Source organism: Macaca fascicularis, chromosome 12 (assembly GCF_037993035.2).
Source record: "Macaca fascicularis isolate 582-1 chromosome 12, T2T-MFA8v1.1".
Taxonomy (NCBI): Eukaryota; Metazoa; Chordata; class Mammalia; order Primates; family Cercopithecidae; genus Macaca; species Macaca fascicularis.
This window is the reverse complement of record NC_088386.1, coordinates 103256080-103269526: the sequence shown is the minus strand read 5'-3', so window position 1 is coordinate 103269526 and position 13447 is coordinate 103256080. Positions and strand designations below refer to the sequence as shown.

Sequence of the window (13447 nt, the reverse complement as noted above, 5' to 3'; positions counted from 1 at the left end):
CCTTATTGCCCTGAAATTATTTTGTTTACTTTTTGCTTTCTTGTTTACCATCTGTCCCCTTTCTCATTTCCATGAGAAAATGAGACTTCTTTGTCCCTAGAATCTGTAATAGTGCCTGGCTCTTGAAGACATACAGTCAATGCTTGCTGAATGCAATAGGTCGTACCTGGTTATCAAAGCACTCATAACTTTATTCCCAGAGAATAACTGGTGATTGACAATATGCTTCCTTAACTTGATCGTGTTGAAAGAAATAGTTAAAATTTGTGAATATGACAAAACCACAGCCAGAATGTTGTGATTTCAAGATACTGTGAAAAAAAAAATATGTGTTTACCCTATAAAGGTCCACAGGATACCAAGCAGAAGGTCTCATACAAGTGTTGAAATGAGGGAAGAAGTGGAATCAGTTTTTTAAAGATTAATGAGATAATACAAACAAGCACCCAGAGAGAACAACGCAGTGCAACTTCATCAAGCTTCCTTGGAGCTTCACCAAGAGTTTATGCACCATAGTACACTCAGGTTTTTAAAAAGTGTTACAATATTTCAGAATCAGTTAAAGGACCCTATAAATTCCTCCCAGAACCCATTTTCTTTCCTCCTCTTTCAGAATTTACCACTATACCAGAGAGTTAGAGCTCGCTAAAAAATCTAAGTTGGGGTCGTATGAAGTTTCGGCTAGAGAAATATAAATTGAAACCACTTTTGGATCAAGGCATTCAGAGCAAGGGTGGTCACCCCCGTCCTTCTCTGATGTGGTGCATCTTGCAGGCCATGTGCCCCAAATGTCCAGATACAAGTGCCACTTGACTCGTATCACACTCACATCAGATGAGGAATATGTCTTTATAAGCCAATGGGATTTTGGGATGTGCTTATTGACACTCCATAGCCTATTCTTTCCTGAGTAACATAGACATAACTGCTCATTTGGGTGTTTATTATTTATTGTTTTAATAACATTGCTGCATATATATGATGTACAGATAATATTCAGGTTATTGTAATGTTTTGAAATATGCTGTAAGTGGTATGATACGCTAATATAGTTGTGTAACTCTCCCTCTCAACATGAATTTTTGGGGATATATCCATGTTGATACTTTTAGGCTTAAGTTCATTTAGTAAACATTTATTACAGTTCATTCATTCATTCTCTGTTGATGGACATTTAGGCTGTTTGTTTTTTTCTGTCATAAACAGCGCTGAAATGAATAGTTCATGTCTCCTCCTGCATGTGGTAGGAGTTCCTGGAGAGTTTATATCTAGAAGAGGAATTGCTGAATTCAAGGGTATGTGCAACTTCAGTTTTACCAGGTATTGTGAAATTGCTTCCTAAAGTTATATCAAAAAAACTTGCCGTTTTTCTTTAATGTCATAATTCCAGCAAACACCATTTCTATGATTTCAAGTAGCTTTTTCAAATTATGTATCCTCAGTGATATACACTCAGTACCTTGAATAGATTGAACCAAGTCCATCAGGGTAAAAAAACCCTACATGGATTTTAACGTTAAAGATGAGCTCTTGGATATTCTTTAGCAGACTAAACTGTGGTGCAACTGGCTTAATTATTGAGGTTTTTACTCTTTTCTAACAGGTAATTGTCTTGGCTTGTTGGAAAAATAACTTAATGGTATATCATTGCACATATTTCAAAACCACATGCAAAAGAGTATAAGAAAATAATAACAAATGCTTTCAAGATGTAAATGCAACCAAAAAGAGGCTTAAGAATTTATTTCCCATTAGCTCTAGTTCAAACATTCAAACGTTCCACTTTTGAGAGTGATATGCTTGTCAATCTAGCATCTGGCAGAACACTGATGGCATCTCTCAGCAAATAACTCTCCAAAGTTATCTTGAACCTGTGATGGTTCGGACTCTACAGAACTATCTGAAAAGCCATCAATTATCAGCTGCTATTCCCAACAACCTATAATTGTGAGTTGGTTAAGATTTACTTTACTTTACTTTTCTTAGACCAGATCTTGCTCTGTCGCCCAGGCTAGAGTGCAGTGGTACAATCTAGGCTCACTGCAACCTCTGCCTGCTGGGTTCGAGTGATTTTCGTGCCTCAGCCTCAGAAGTAGCTGGGACCACAGGTGTACACCATCATGCCTGGCTAATTTATGTATTTTTATTAGAAACGGGGTTTTGCCATGTTGGCCAGGCTAGTCTCGAACTCCTGGCCTCAAGTGATCTGCCCACGTTGGCATCCCCAAGTGCTGGGATTATAGGTGTGAGCTACCATGCCCTGCCAGGATTTTCTTTCTTTTTTTTCTTTATTTCTTTTCTTTTTTTTTTTTTTTTTTTGAGACAGAGTCTTGCTCTGTCGTCCAGGCTGGAGTGCAATGGCGCTATCTCAGCTCACTGCAACCTCTGCCTGCCAGGTTCAAGTGATTCTCCTGTCTCAGCTTCCCAAGTAGCTGGGATTACAGGTGCGTGCCACCACGCCTGGCTAACTTTTGTATTTTTAGTAGAGACAGGGTTTCACCATGTTGGTCAGGCTGGTCTGAAACTCTTGACCTCACGTGATCCGCCTACCTTGGCCTCCCAAAGTGCTGGAATTTCAGACTTGAGTGAGCCACTGTGCCCGGCCAGATTTTCTTAATTGAACAAAAGAGTAGGATGCAAAACTAGACCTATTCTAAAGATGCAAACAATATCATCTCTTTCATGGATATGAAACAATTATTATTACTGCTGTTAATGTAAGATAATATGTTTAATTTTAATATTTTGAATATTTTTGATGAATTTTCTAAGCCTAAATTGGTTTTCTACATGTATGCCAGCATTCATATCTTTAAGAATTTAAGAAATTCAACCCAAATGACAGGATCAGTCACAGGGATCGTCAATGCCTATGGCTTCAACTGTCCCTCTTGGGGTCATGCCAACTGAATCAAATCTCTGGACACCTCCAGACCAGATCTCTGTGCTGATCACATTCCTAAATATCCAACATGATACTTGACAGCTTCACCCAGCTACAGCCGACTCTTCAAATTCAGCAAGTCCAAAGTTGATCTCATCATTTTTCACTCCAGTTCATTTTCCTTCTTCAGGCAATGCTTAGATAACAGTATCACCATCTATCTAGTCACTGAACGCAGACATTTTAGGTCACCTTTCTCCTCACATGTCACTTCCTTTTGAAACTATCCCCCTCACTCCATCTACTATCATTGCTGGCTCTGATTCAGGCCTTCATTGTCTTCTGCCTGGACTATCACAGTAGTCTCATATTTATTATCTCTGTCTCCATTCTGGTCCCTGCCAGTCATCCATATTTCTTCCAAAAAGAAATTTTAATAAATGCAAATGCCATTCACTAATATTGCTTACTATTATTTCATGGCTACCTGTTTCTTTGCAGGTAAAGGCTTTTTTTTTTTTTTTTAATTTTTTTATTTTAACCAGGTCTTGCATAATCTGATATTTGCAGATATCTTATTTCCTAACAGTTTTTGGCTGGACAAGAACACAGGATGCGTATGAAATGTCTTGTAATTCCCTAAGTCCATCTTGCCTTCTCAGCTACCTTGCCTTTGCACATGCCTTCCTTCCAACCAGAAGATGGTCTGTTCATCACGGGCCTGTGCAAATGTCATCTTCTTGGTTTCTCCTTTAGTGCTCTCTGCACACTTCAATCATCACACATTCACTCCTTCTGCTGGGCTGGGAGAGCTCCTAGAAAGAGGGATTGAAATTGTATTCATGTCCATCATGCAGTTTGTGCGTGGCAGCTCAGACCTGCTACAGGTGGGCGGCCAGCAGTCAATGAAGGGGGTGTGGTCAGCTTTCTTCTTCCTTTCTACTCTTACTCTCCCACATTGCTAACCTGACTTTCTGACCCTTCAAGCACTGAAGCCAAGGCAGGGCTTAGAAAATCTTTAATGTATTCTCTTTCTCTTCCGGACTTTTGTTTTTTTTTTTGCCAGGCTGGAGTGTAGTAGTGTGATCTTGGCTCACTGCAACCTCTGCCTCCTGGATTCAAACAATTCTCCTGCCTCAGCCTCCTGAGTAGCTGGGACTACAGGCACACATCACCACACCTGGGTAATTTTTGTACTTTTAGTAGAGACGGGGTTTTGCCATAATGGCCACGCTGGTCTTGAACTCCTGACCTCAAGTGATCCACCCACCTCAGCCTCCCAAAGTGCTGGGATTACAGGCATGAGCCACTGTGCCTGGCCTCTCTTCTGGACACTTTCATGGCTTCTTTGAAGACATTGCTGATACTCTTGCCTGGAGTTCCCTCAACCCAAGTGAATAGATCTCTACTGTGGTAGTGCACAGGAGCTCTCATCCTCCCCCAATTGCCTGGTCATGATAGAAACCCCAAGCCAGTCTTTTTCCCCTACTCACTCAACCCACATTTGGACAAGCTTGGAAAGCCTGCCCTGCTGCCCTCAGAAAGCCTCACTACAGAAGTAATGAAGATTTTTATACCTCGTTGATGTAGGTCTGGTATCTGTCTTGACATCTGAACCGGATTTTCAATGAAGGTCCATTCTGCAGAAGAAGGGGTTTATATAATAACTGGTACAGCAAACAGGATAACCACAATATTTATTGTGTCTGATATTAGTATAGCCAGTCCATTTCTCCTGTGGTTGCTGTTTGTATATCTGTTTTGTGTATCTTTTTCCATCCTTTCACCTTCAACCTATTTGTATCTTTCAATCTAAAATGTCTCCTGTAAGCAGCATATAGTTGTATCTTGTCATTTAAAAAATCCAATCAGATATCTCTTTCTTTTGATTGGATTGTTTAATCTAGTCACACTTAATGTTATCACTGGTGTGGTTGGATTTACATCTGTCCAACCATACCAGTGTTTTTCTGTGTTTCATGTTCATGTCTTTTTTCCCCCCTATTTCTCCTTTATGTTTCCTTTCAAAAATAGACTTCATTTCTAGGACTTTTTGGATTTACAGAAAAATTGAGAAGATAGCAGGGATCCTGTATATGTTGTCCCCAGGTTTCCCTATTATTAACATTTTGCATTGGTATTGACAATTGTCACTATTAAAGAACCAGTATAGAAACATTCTTATTCACTAAATTCCATAGTTTACTCAGATTTCCTGTTTTTGAAAAGAAATGTGGCAAAATGTATATAACATAAAATTTATGATTTTATCCACTTTTAAGTGTAAAGTTCAGTGACATTAGTACATTCACATTGCTGTGCAGCCGTCACCACGGTTCATCTCCAGAACATTTTCATCTTCCCGTTAAACACTGTACCTATTAAACACTACTAAGTCCTTATTCTCTCCTCCTTCAGCTCCTGGCAATCACCATTCTCTTTTCCGTCTCTATGAATTTGACTGCTTAGGTACCTCATGTAAGTGGAATCATATAACATTTATCTTTTTGTGTATGGCTTATTTCACTTTGTGTCATGCTGTCAAGGTTCATGTATGTTATTGCGTGTGTCAGAATTCCCTTCCTTTCAAAGACAGAATCATATTCTGTTGTATGTATGTACCACATTGTGTTTACCCATTCATCTATCAATGGACATTTGAGTTGTTTCCACGTTTTGGCTGTTGCGAATAATGCTGCTGTGAATGTGGACATGCAAACATCTGTTTGAGTTCCTCGTTTCAGTTCTTTTGAGTATATACCCCATGTTTCCTTAGTTTTTATTTAATGTATTTTTTTGTTCCCAGATCCGATTTATGATATGTTACATTCAGTTTGCATGTCTCCTTAGGCTCCCCTTGGCTGTGACGATTTCTGATTTTTCTCGTTTTTGATAACCTTGATGGTTTCAAGATCAAGGAGTACCAGTCAGGTATTTTATAGGATGCTCTTCAATTGGAATTTGGAATTTGCCTAATGTTTTTCTCACACGTAGAGTGGTGTTATAGGGGTTTAAAGGAAAACCATGGATGTCATGGGTCATTTTCATCACATCGTATGAAGGGTAGATAGTATCAACATGATTTGTCACTGTTGATATTTACCTTGAACACTCAGCTGAGATAGTGTTTGTCAGGTTTCTCCACACTAAGTTACCCCTCTTCCATAGTACTCTTTGGAAGAAAGTCATTATGAACAGTCCATATTTAAGGATTGGGGTTTTATGGTCCTTTCGTTAAAGGAAGAGTATCTACATAAATTATCTAAAATTCTCTTGCCAGGAGATTTGGCTCTTCTCCCCCATTTATTTATTTATTCAATCATTGTTTTAGATTAGTATGGACCCATGAATATTTATTTTGTACTGTGGATTATAATCTAATACTATTTTGTTCATTTTTTTTTTTTTGCTCAAATGGTTTCAGCTTTGGCCACTGGGAGCTCTTTCTGTTGGCTTCTGTGACCCCTTGGACATACCCCTATCAATGTAGGGGTTTTGTTTGCTTTTAGCACTTCCTTACTTTCTGGCACTATAAGATACTCCAGGTTTATCTTCTATTTTCTGCCCAAGTGCTAGTTTCAGTCATTTCTTCAAGAAACCCTGTTTCCTTTTATTAGAGGATGGTATTTGAAACCAAGGTCTGGGAGATGTGTGCTCACAACTGCTGTTTCCTTGCAGGTCTCACAATTTTGTGTTGAAACTAGACACTGTAATAATATTTTACAGCAGCCATGGACACGGACTCCCTTCCTTCCCAACCCCCAGGACTGGTGGTGGTTGTTGTATGTTTTGTCATTTGTTTATTTGTTTAATGATTGGACCGAACTAATCCTGTGATGTCTGTTTCTCCCACAGTGTGCAACCTCTGACGTCCATGCTTAGATATTTTCCCCTTGTTTTTATCTTTTAGTTTGGCTACCTAGGGACTGCTCCTGGGTCTGGGTCCACATAAACCACTCGTTGGGCAAAGGTGGTACTTAAGCCCCCTTAGCCAGTTATATTTTTACTCTTTATCTTTGGATGTGTGTGTGACTTACAGGCTGCCATAATAATTCAGAGAATTTATGTTTATTGCCCCCATATTCAGCCATGGACTAGTAGCTTGGAGTTTCTTTCTCTAATTGCTCCCAAGAAGGCTTAGTCTTGGGCATGCCATAATCTTCCAGTTTGCCCAGGGTGAGTGTGATTTTTTTTTTTTTTTAAGACGTAGTCTAGCTCTGTCGCCCAAGGCTGGAGTGCAGTGGCCGGATCTCAGCTCACTGCAAGCTCCGCCTCCCGAGTTTTTTTACGCCATTCTCCTGCCTCAGCCTCCCGAGTAGCTGGGACTACAGGCGCCCACCACCTCGCCCGGCTAGTTTTTTTGTATTTTTAGTAGAGACGGGGTTTCACCGTGTTAGCCAGGATGGTCTCGATCTCCTGACCTCGTGATCCGCCCGTCTCGGCCTCCCAAAGTGTTGGGATTACAAGCTTGAGCCACCGCGCCCGACCAAAGCAGCAAAGCTTTTTTTTTTTTTTTTTTTTTTTTTTTTTTTTTTTTTTTTTTTTTTTTTGAGACGGAGTCTCGCTCTGTCCCCCTGGCTAGAGGGCAGAGGCGCGATCACGGCTCACTGCAAGCTCCTCCTCCCGGGTTCCCGCCATTCTCCTGCCTCAGCCTCCCGAGTAGCTGGGACTACAGGCGCCGGCAACCGCGCCTGGCTAATTTTGTGTGTGTGTTTTTAGTAGAGACGGAGTTTCACCGTGTTAGCCAGGATGGTCTCGATCTCCTGACCTTGTGATCCGCCCGCCTCGGCCTCCCAAAGTGCTGCGATTACAGGCGTGAGCCACCGCGCCCGGCCGCTGTGATTTTATTTTTAAGCCTGGCTTCCTAGGAGTCACCCCTGGGTCATGAAGGCTTATTTTTCAAGCCAGTGTTGGGTCAGAGGTTGTGTTTAAGCCCCTTGTGCCTGGGAGGATCCTACCTTGTGTTGCCTGTGATCCCAGGAGGGCTTTTCCTGGCTGCTCTTTGTCCGATTCTGTCTATTGAACTTCTGAATGCTCTGCTGTTTTGTTTGTATCCTGGAGCTACTGGCTTCTTCTTATTCTCCACCAAGATTTCCCTTGTTTTGGACAACATCCTTAGGCATGGAGTTCTCCATTCTCTGTTTCAAACAGCCCCTGCAGGCAGAGCTGCAGAGCTGTACATCCTGGGGGTCACCACATCCCCTGGGCAGTACCCTGTGCCACTGCACCAGATCTAGGGGTTATACTCCAGCTCTGTAAGCCGGCTGGGGAAGGAAGTGCCAGCCCCTGGTCTTCTCAGCCTGTCCTTTCTAACATAGAACTTCTCCTGTGGGTGAGTTGGGGCAAGGGTGATCAGAGCCCCAGGATTCTCAGTGAGCTACAATTGTGTAGGACTGGGGAAAGGAGCCCTGTCCTCTGGGGCAAGCCTGCCTTGAATAGAGCTTCTGCAACACCAGGCTGGAAGGAAGAGAATGAGTAATGCCACTGGCAACGTGCCCCTCCCGGGGTGAAACCATAGGCCTAGACCGTGTGCTGTGGGGAGAGGAAGTCCCTATCTTCTTGGCTGTTCATGGTCAGGGTACAGTTTCTGTGACATGGAACTGAGTGGGTGGGGAGGAGAGTTAAAGAAGTAGGTCATGGCTAAAATGCCACACACTTGCCATTTTTATAAAACTTGGTAGATTATGTTAAATGAATATTTTTCCATTTGTCCTATGTTCTTAGGACAATTTCCAGAAACTGTAAATGATGTATTTTGATTTTTATAATTATCACCGGTTAAATTGTTTTGCTGGGGAGAGGTTTCACCAGAAGTCCTACCCGTCCTATCTTAATACTCTTTTATATCACCATTATGATCCCGACCATGAATACTGGAGAAAGTCTTCTGAGATATTAAGGTTGCTGTTGCCACAGATTGCTTGGTGGGGAGTTGAAGTTTGAGAATCAATGAGAATGTAAGGTCATTTTTGAGGATTAAAGAAAGAACTGGCATGGTCGTTAGTGGGAAAGAGGTGCTGGAAATGGGTTTCATTTTCATCTGTGGCCTCTGAGTGTAATTCAGGTAGATGATTTTTACTCTGGTCTTCTTACTACATTCATTCTAGTGTTCTGGCGATCTTGATATTAGCCATCTGATGTTTCCTTAGGCATGTGAGATGATATCAGCATCAAATAACATCTGTTCACTGTGAGGAGAGAGAATGCACTTTAATTGCAGCGGGAGGAATTTGGGCTAAATGTCAGTAGATAGTCTCTGATCATAAATGTCAGCCCAAGAGGCCTTTTTCAAGTGTAAATCAGATCATGCCACTCTCCTGATTCCAGACCCCCAATAACTGCCCAATGCAATTAGAGTCAAGTTCACTCTTCTAGCCAAGACCTACATTTCATTTCACTCTTTCTGTCACTGACCATGCTCCAGTCACTGGGGCTTGCTTTCTGCCCTTCAAGCCCAACAGGCTTGTGCCTGCCCTGAGACCTTTGCATTAGCTGGTTTTTCTATCTGGAATGCCCTTGCCTAGATCTCTATGTGGTAACTCTGATGAATAGTCTCAACTCCAAGGTCACTCCTTGGAGAGGCCTTTCTGGACCACAATATCTAAGGTAGGTTCTTCACACCCCCAGGCTTCGGTGTTTTATGTTTATTATTGAGATGCCTCTGTTCTCCACTAGAATGTAACATCCATGGAACAGCAATCTTTATTTTCAATGTTGTCTGCTCTGTTCTAGGTACTTAAAACACTGCTTGTCATCCAGTGAGAATGTAATAAATCCAAAGCACAAAAGAGTGAAAACATGACATGGAATGAATGTGCACAGTTTTCTTTTTAGGTTTTAAAGGAAAGAATAAAATACTATAATTGTGAGGTATCTCAGAAGCAGGGGTCTAGATGAGATTATATGATGATGTCTTGCAATGTGGTAATTCATTTTCTTAGTAGAAGAGTTCTTTGTAGGAGTTGGCAGACTAAAGTGTTTTTCAGGGAAGTAAATCCTCCAAATAAAAACAATCCAAAATATAGTCAGTTCAGGTCCTGTTTTTCGTTGTACTTTGACCCCTGATTATGAACAATTTCATGTGTGTTTTTATTATCTTCTGGTTATGACACCCAGAAAGAGGCAGAATATGAATAACACAATGGTCAACCTCATATATTTGTGATTGCAACAATAATTTTGAAGGTTATGACTTGCAGAAGACACAGAAGCTCCAAACAATGCTGGCTTTGCCAATTTAAACAAATCGTCGTTTCTCTCTATTTCATAATCAAGTAAATGTCCCCTCCTCCACCACAATGATTAAACTATCTATTCAGTTCCAAGAGGTATCTTCTTTGTCAATTATTGTACTGAGCAATTTTATCATCTTGAATTTAGAAACTAATCTTCTTGTGAGAAACGCAGGAAGATGACCCCAGTTTTAACAGGTCTAGGACTTGGAAGTCTGCATTATGGAAGGGTATGGAAACGTGACATTTGATCATGAGAGGTGAGAGAGAATGTTAGAGGTTCAGTCTAGTAAATAATGGACTAGATACACCGTATGCATAAAATATTGTGTCCCTCATCTGTTTGCTCATCAAATGCATAGCAAAAACTACATGTGTGAAAGTTGTCAGAGTCAAAATGGAGTCACTAATGTTAAGAAAACCTGACAAAAAGGACCAAGAAAGGCCATGAAGAGATGGGTCTCACGCTTGTATGTTTTATAACAAAAAAGACTCTACAAAACCCACAACCTTGCACAAAGGCCATCACAACCTTACTCAAAAAATATTTCCCCAAGGACATCTGCCCAGCCACTGTCTGACCAACTTCAGACTAGCATCACCCTGTTATTGATCTTTGTAGCCAAGGATAATTATTTCAAAACACTTATGTACTCCTCTTCATTTTTTCCTTTAAAACCCTTTCTCTTTCTTTACTTCCCTGAATACACACATAATTTACTATGGTATGTGTAATTCCCATTGCAATCAATGCTTTATTCCCAAGTTTAAAGGTCTTTCCCTGTAGTGAGCCTTTCTCTGTTTGTTATTTATGTTGACACATGTAAAGAGTAATTATGGCATATTTCCTTTGACGTGATGACCAAGAGTGCAGAGAAAGCACACAGTGCACTGAATAGGGCTTAGAAGCCCAAGTTTTAAGACTGGCTTTATTTGTCCTTCACCCTCCAGCCCTCAGTTCATGAAGCAGAAACGTGGGTTCCAAGTGCCCAAACTGTTAATAGTTTCAGAACTTCACATTAAAAAATTCACATTTCAAAAGTTCTTTATTATGAAAAATTTCAAACATACACAATAGTTGAAAAGGTAGTACAATGATTTACCCATATACTAACCACTTAGATTCAGGAACAGCTAATATTTTACTAACCATTTGGATGTAATACTTCAGATTTAAATACTTCAATATGCATCTTCTAAAAATAAGAACCTTTTAGTGACCTGCAGTTTGGAGGGTCAGGAGAGTGCCTTCGCAGCCACGGCCCTGTTGCCATGGAGCTGCAGACCCAGACGGCCTCAGACTGGGGCTGGGGATGCTGGGGACACTGGTGTTGGGATATGGTTCATATATTTTCTGTTTAATCTTGGGCATTTTGTCTCTCTTTCTGAGAACATAACTTGAAACACTACAGAACCAGTAATTATATAAAAAGTAAATCTGTGAACATGCTACAGTTTTATATACATTCACAATGTATTTCTGCTGCCTTCTAGATAATTTATTTCTCAACACATTATTGCACAGTTGTAAATAACTTAGGCACTGTAATAGCACTTTCAGTTATGGGTAAAGACATATATGAATTTAAAAAATAAAAAGAACATTCTTTAGTATAGTCACTTCTAGGATCATTAACAGTAATTCTCTAAGATCATCCAATAAACTCAAGTGTCCCCAATTATCCCCAAAGTATCTTTTATACCTGTTATTTTTCAAACCAAGATTCATCAAGGTCATGCATTCCATTCAGTGTTTCTAGTCACTTTTAATCTGGAATAGACCCTGCTCTCTCTCTCTCTCTCTCTCTCTCTCTCTCTTTCTTTCTCTTTTTCTCACAACATTGTATTTTTTGAGAGACTAGGCCAGCTATTTTGTAGAACATCCCACATTCTAGATGTTTCTTTTCTATTGGGTCATAGCATTTTTCTTTATCCCTTAGGCTTGGTCCAATTTAGGTTAAACATCCTTCAAAAGTGATGCGGTACACTCATATTGCATCACATTAGGAGGTATATAATCTTAGAATGCTCTACTATTAATGATGCTGATTTTTAATTTGTTTAATTGCAGTGTTTCCATAAGAAAAAAGTTAGTATTTTAGATTGTAGAGAGCTATTTTGTACTAAAATTAAGGTGATTTACAGTGGGCAAAATAGTGACAGGCAACAGTTTGCAGGAATAGTCTAAAATGATGACTCATTATTCATTATTCTACTATTGAGGGGAGAGACACAGCTGAATGTTAAAGGGACTTAAGAAATAGTTAAGGTCAGATTACCTCTCCCCAGGAGGATAAGAAGATGCCCATGTGGCCCAGATCCTGGTAGGTACTTTGGGAACATAGGTTTCAGGCCTGGGAGACAGTATGTAAAAGGCTTAGGATGGTGGCAGTGAAGTTCAGCCACCAGTCCCCATTGCTGCTTCTCCAAATTTTAGGAAACCCTCCAGGCTGTTAGGCAAATAGTTATACAGCTCAAGTGGAAATTCTAGCCTTACTGCTTGTGCTGCCTTTATTTCAAGTGCAACGACTACACATTTATCTATTTGATTTAAAAAATTGGTCCCTGCTTTAAAAAGCCTCTGGGCACAGGAACAGTAAAATTATTCAATAAAATACCTAAATCAATTGACACCACCATGTTTAAAAACACAGTCTATCACCAAGGGACAGAAAATGCCATGACTAGTGTGAGATTCCTTTTGACTACACAAATTTTAAAACGCAGGCTTTATACTCGATTTTAAACATATGCAAGCCTGGGTCTGGTTGAACTAGTGAAGACAGATGGCATGATTGAAGAGACACCCTTCTCCTGATTTGGATGGGCAGGTGGGTGGCTAGCAGCGCAGTTGAAATTATCATCCAGGCTAACCTGCATCCCTTGTTCACTGTGCACTAGGCACTCTTACTAGACTAAAAGACTCATACTCCTGGCATCATTTTAATTTTCACAACAAACCTGTGAGGTAGGCATGCCTGTTATCCCGATTTTACAGGAGAAAAAAACCAAGGCACAAACAGAGGCACTTAAAGGTCAAGCCAACTGTCTAATGTCACACTAGCTGGTTTATGATAAACCTGGGATTTGAACCCATGCACTTTGGTTCTAGAGCCTGTGCTTTTGCTTTTAATTTTTGCATTTCCATTCTAAACTGACTAAAGTCATTCATTTGGTAACATATTTAATGAATTATATACATGATATGTTTATGTTTGTGTATGTATCTTACTATGTGCCCAGCATTTTATTCAGCTGAGCTCAGAAATGCAATCGAAGTCCAGAACACATGTGGCTCCTCAGTTCAGGCTGACCCCAATTCAAGTTGACC

The 13447-nt window shown here is 40.4% G+C and overlaps 2 long non-coding RNA genes across 2 annotated transcripts in view; one reads left to right on the top strand and one right to left on the bottom strand.

Moving 5' to 3' along the window:
• The window catches only part of LOC123567941 (uncharacterized), a 181654-nt gene extending 179955 nt beyond the window's left edge, over positions 1–1699 (top strand). The window contains exon 5 of the long non-coding RNA XR_010580061.1: positions 1207–1699. This is a non-coding gene — a long non-coding RNA (uncharacterized lncRNA). The remainder of the gene's footprint in view (positions 1–1206) is intronic.
• LOC102140779 (uncharacterized) overlaps positions 174–13447 on the bottom strand; it is a 30562-nt gene continuing 17288 nt past the window's right edge. The window contains exons 2-3 of the long non-coding RNA XR_282825.5: positions 4462–4524; positions 174–3699 (exon numbers count right to left, since the gene is read on the bottom strand). This is a non-coding gene — a long non-coding RNA (uncharacterized lncRNA). The remainder of the gene's footprint in view (positions 3700–4461; positions 4525–13447) is intronic.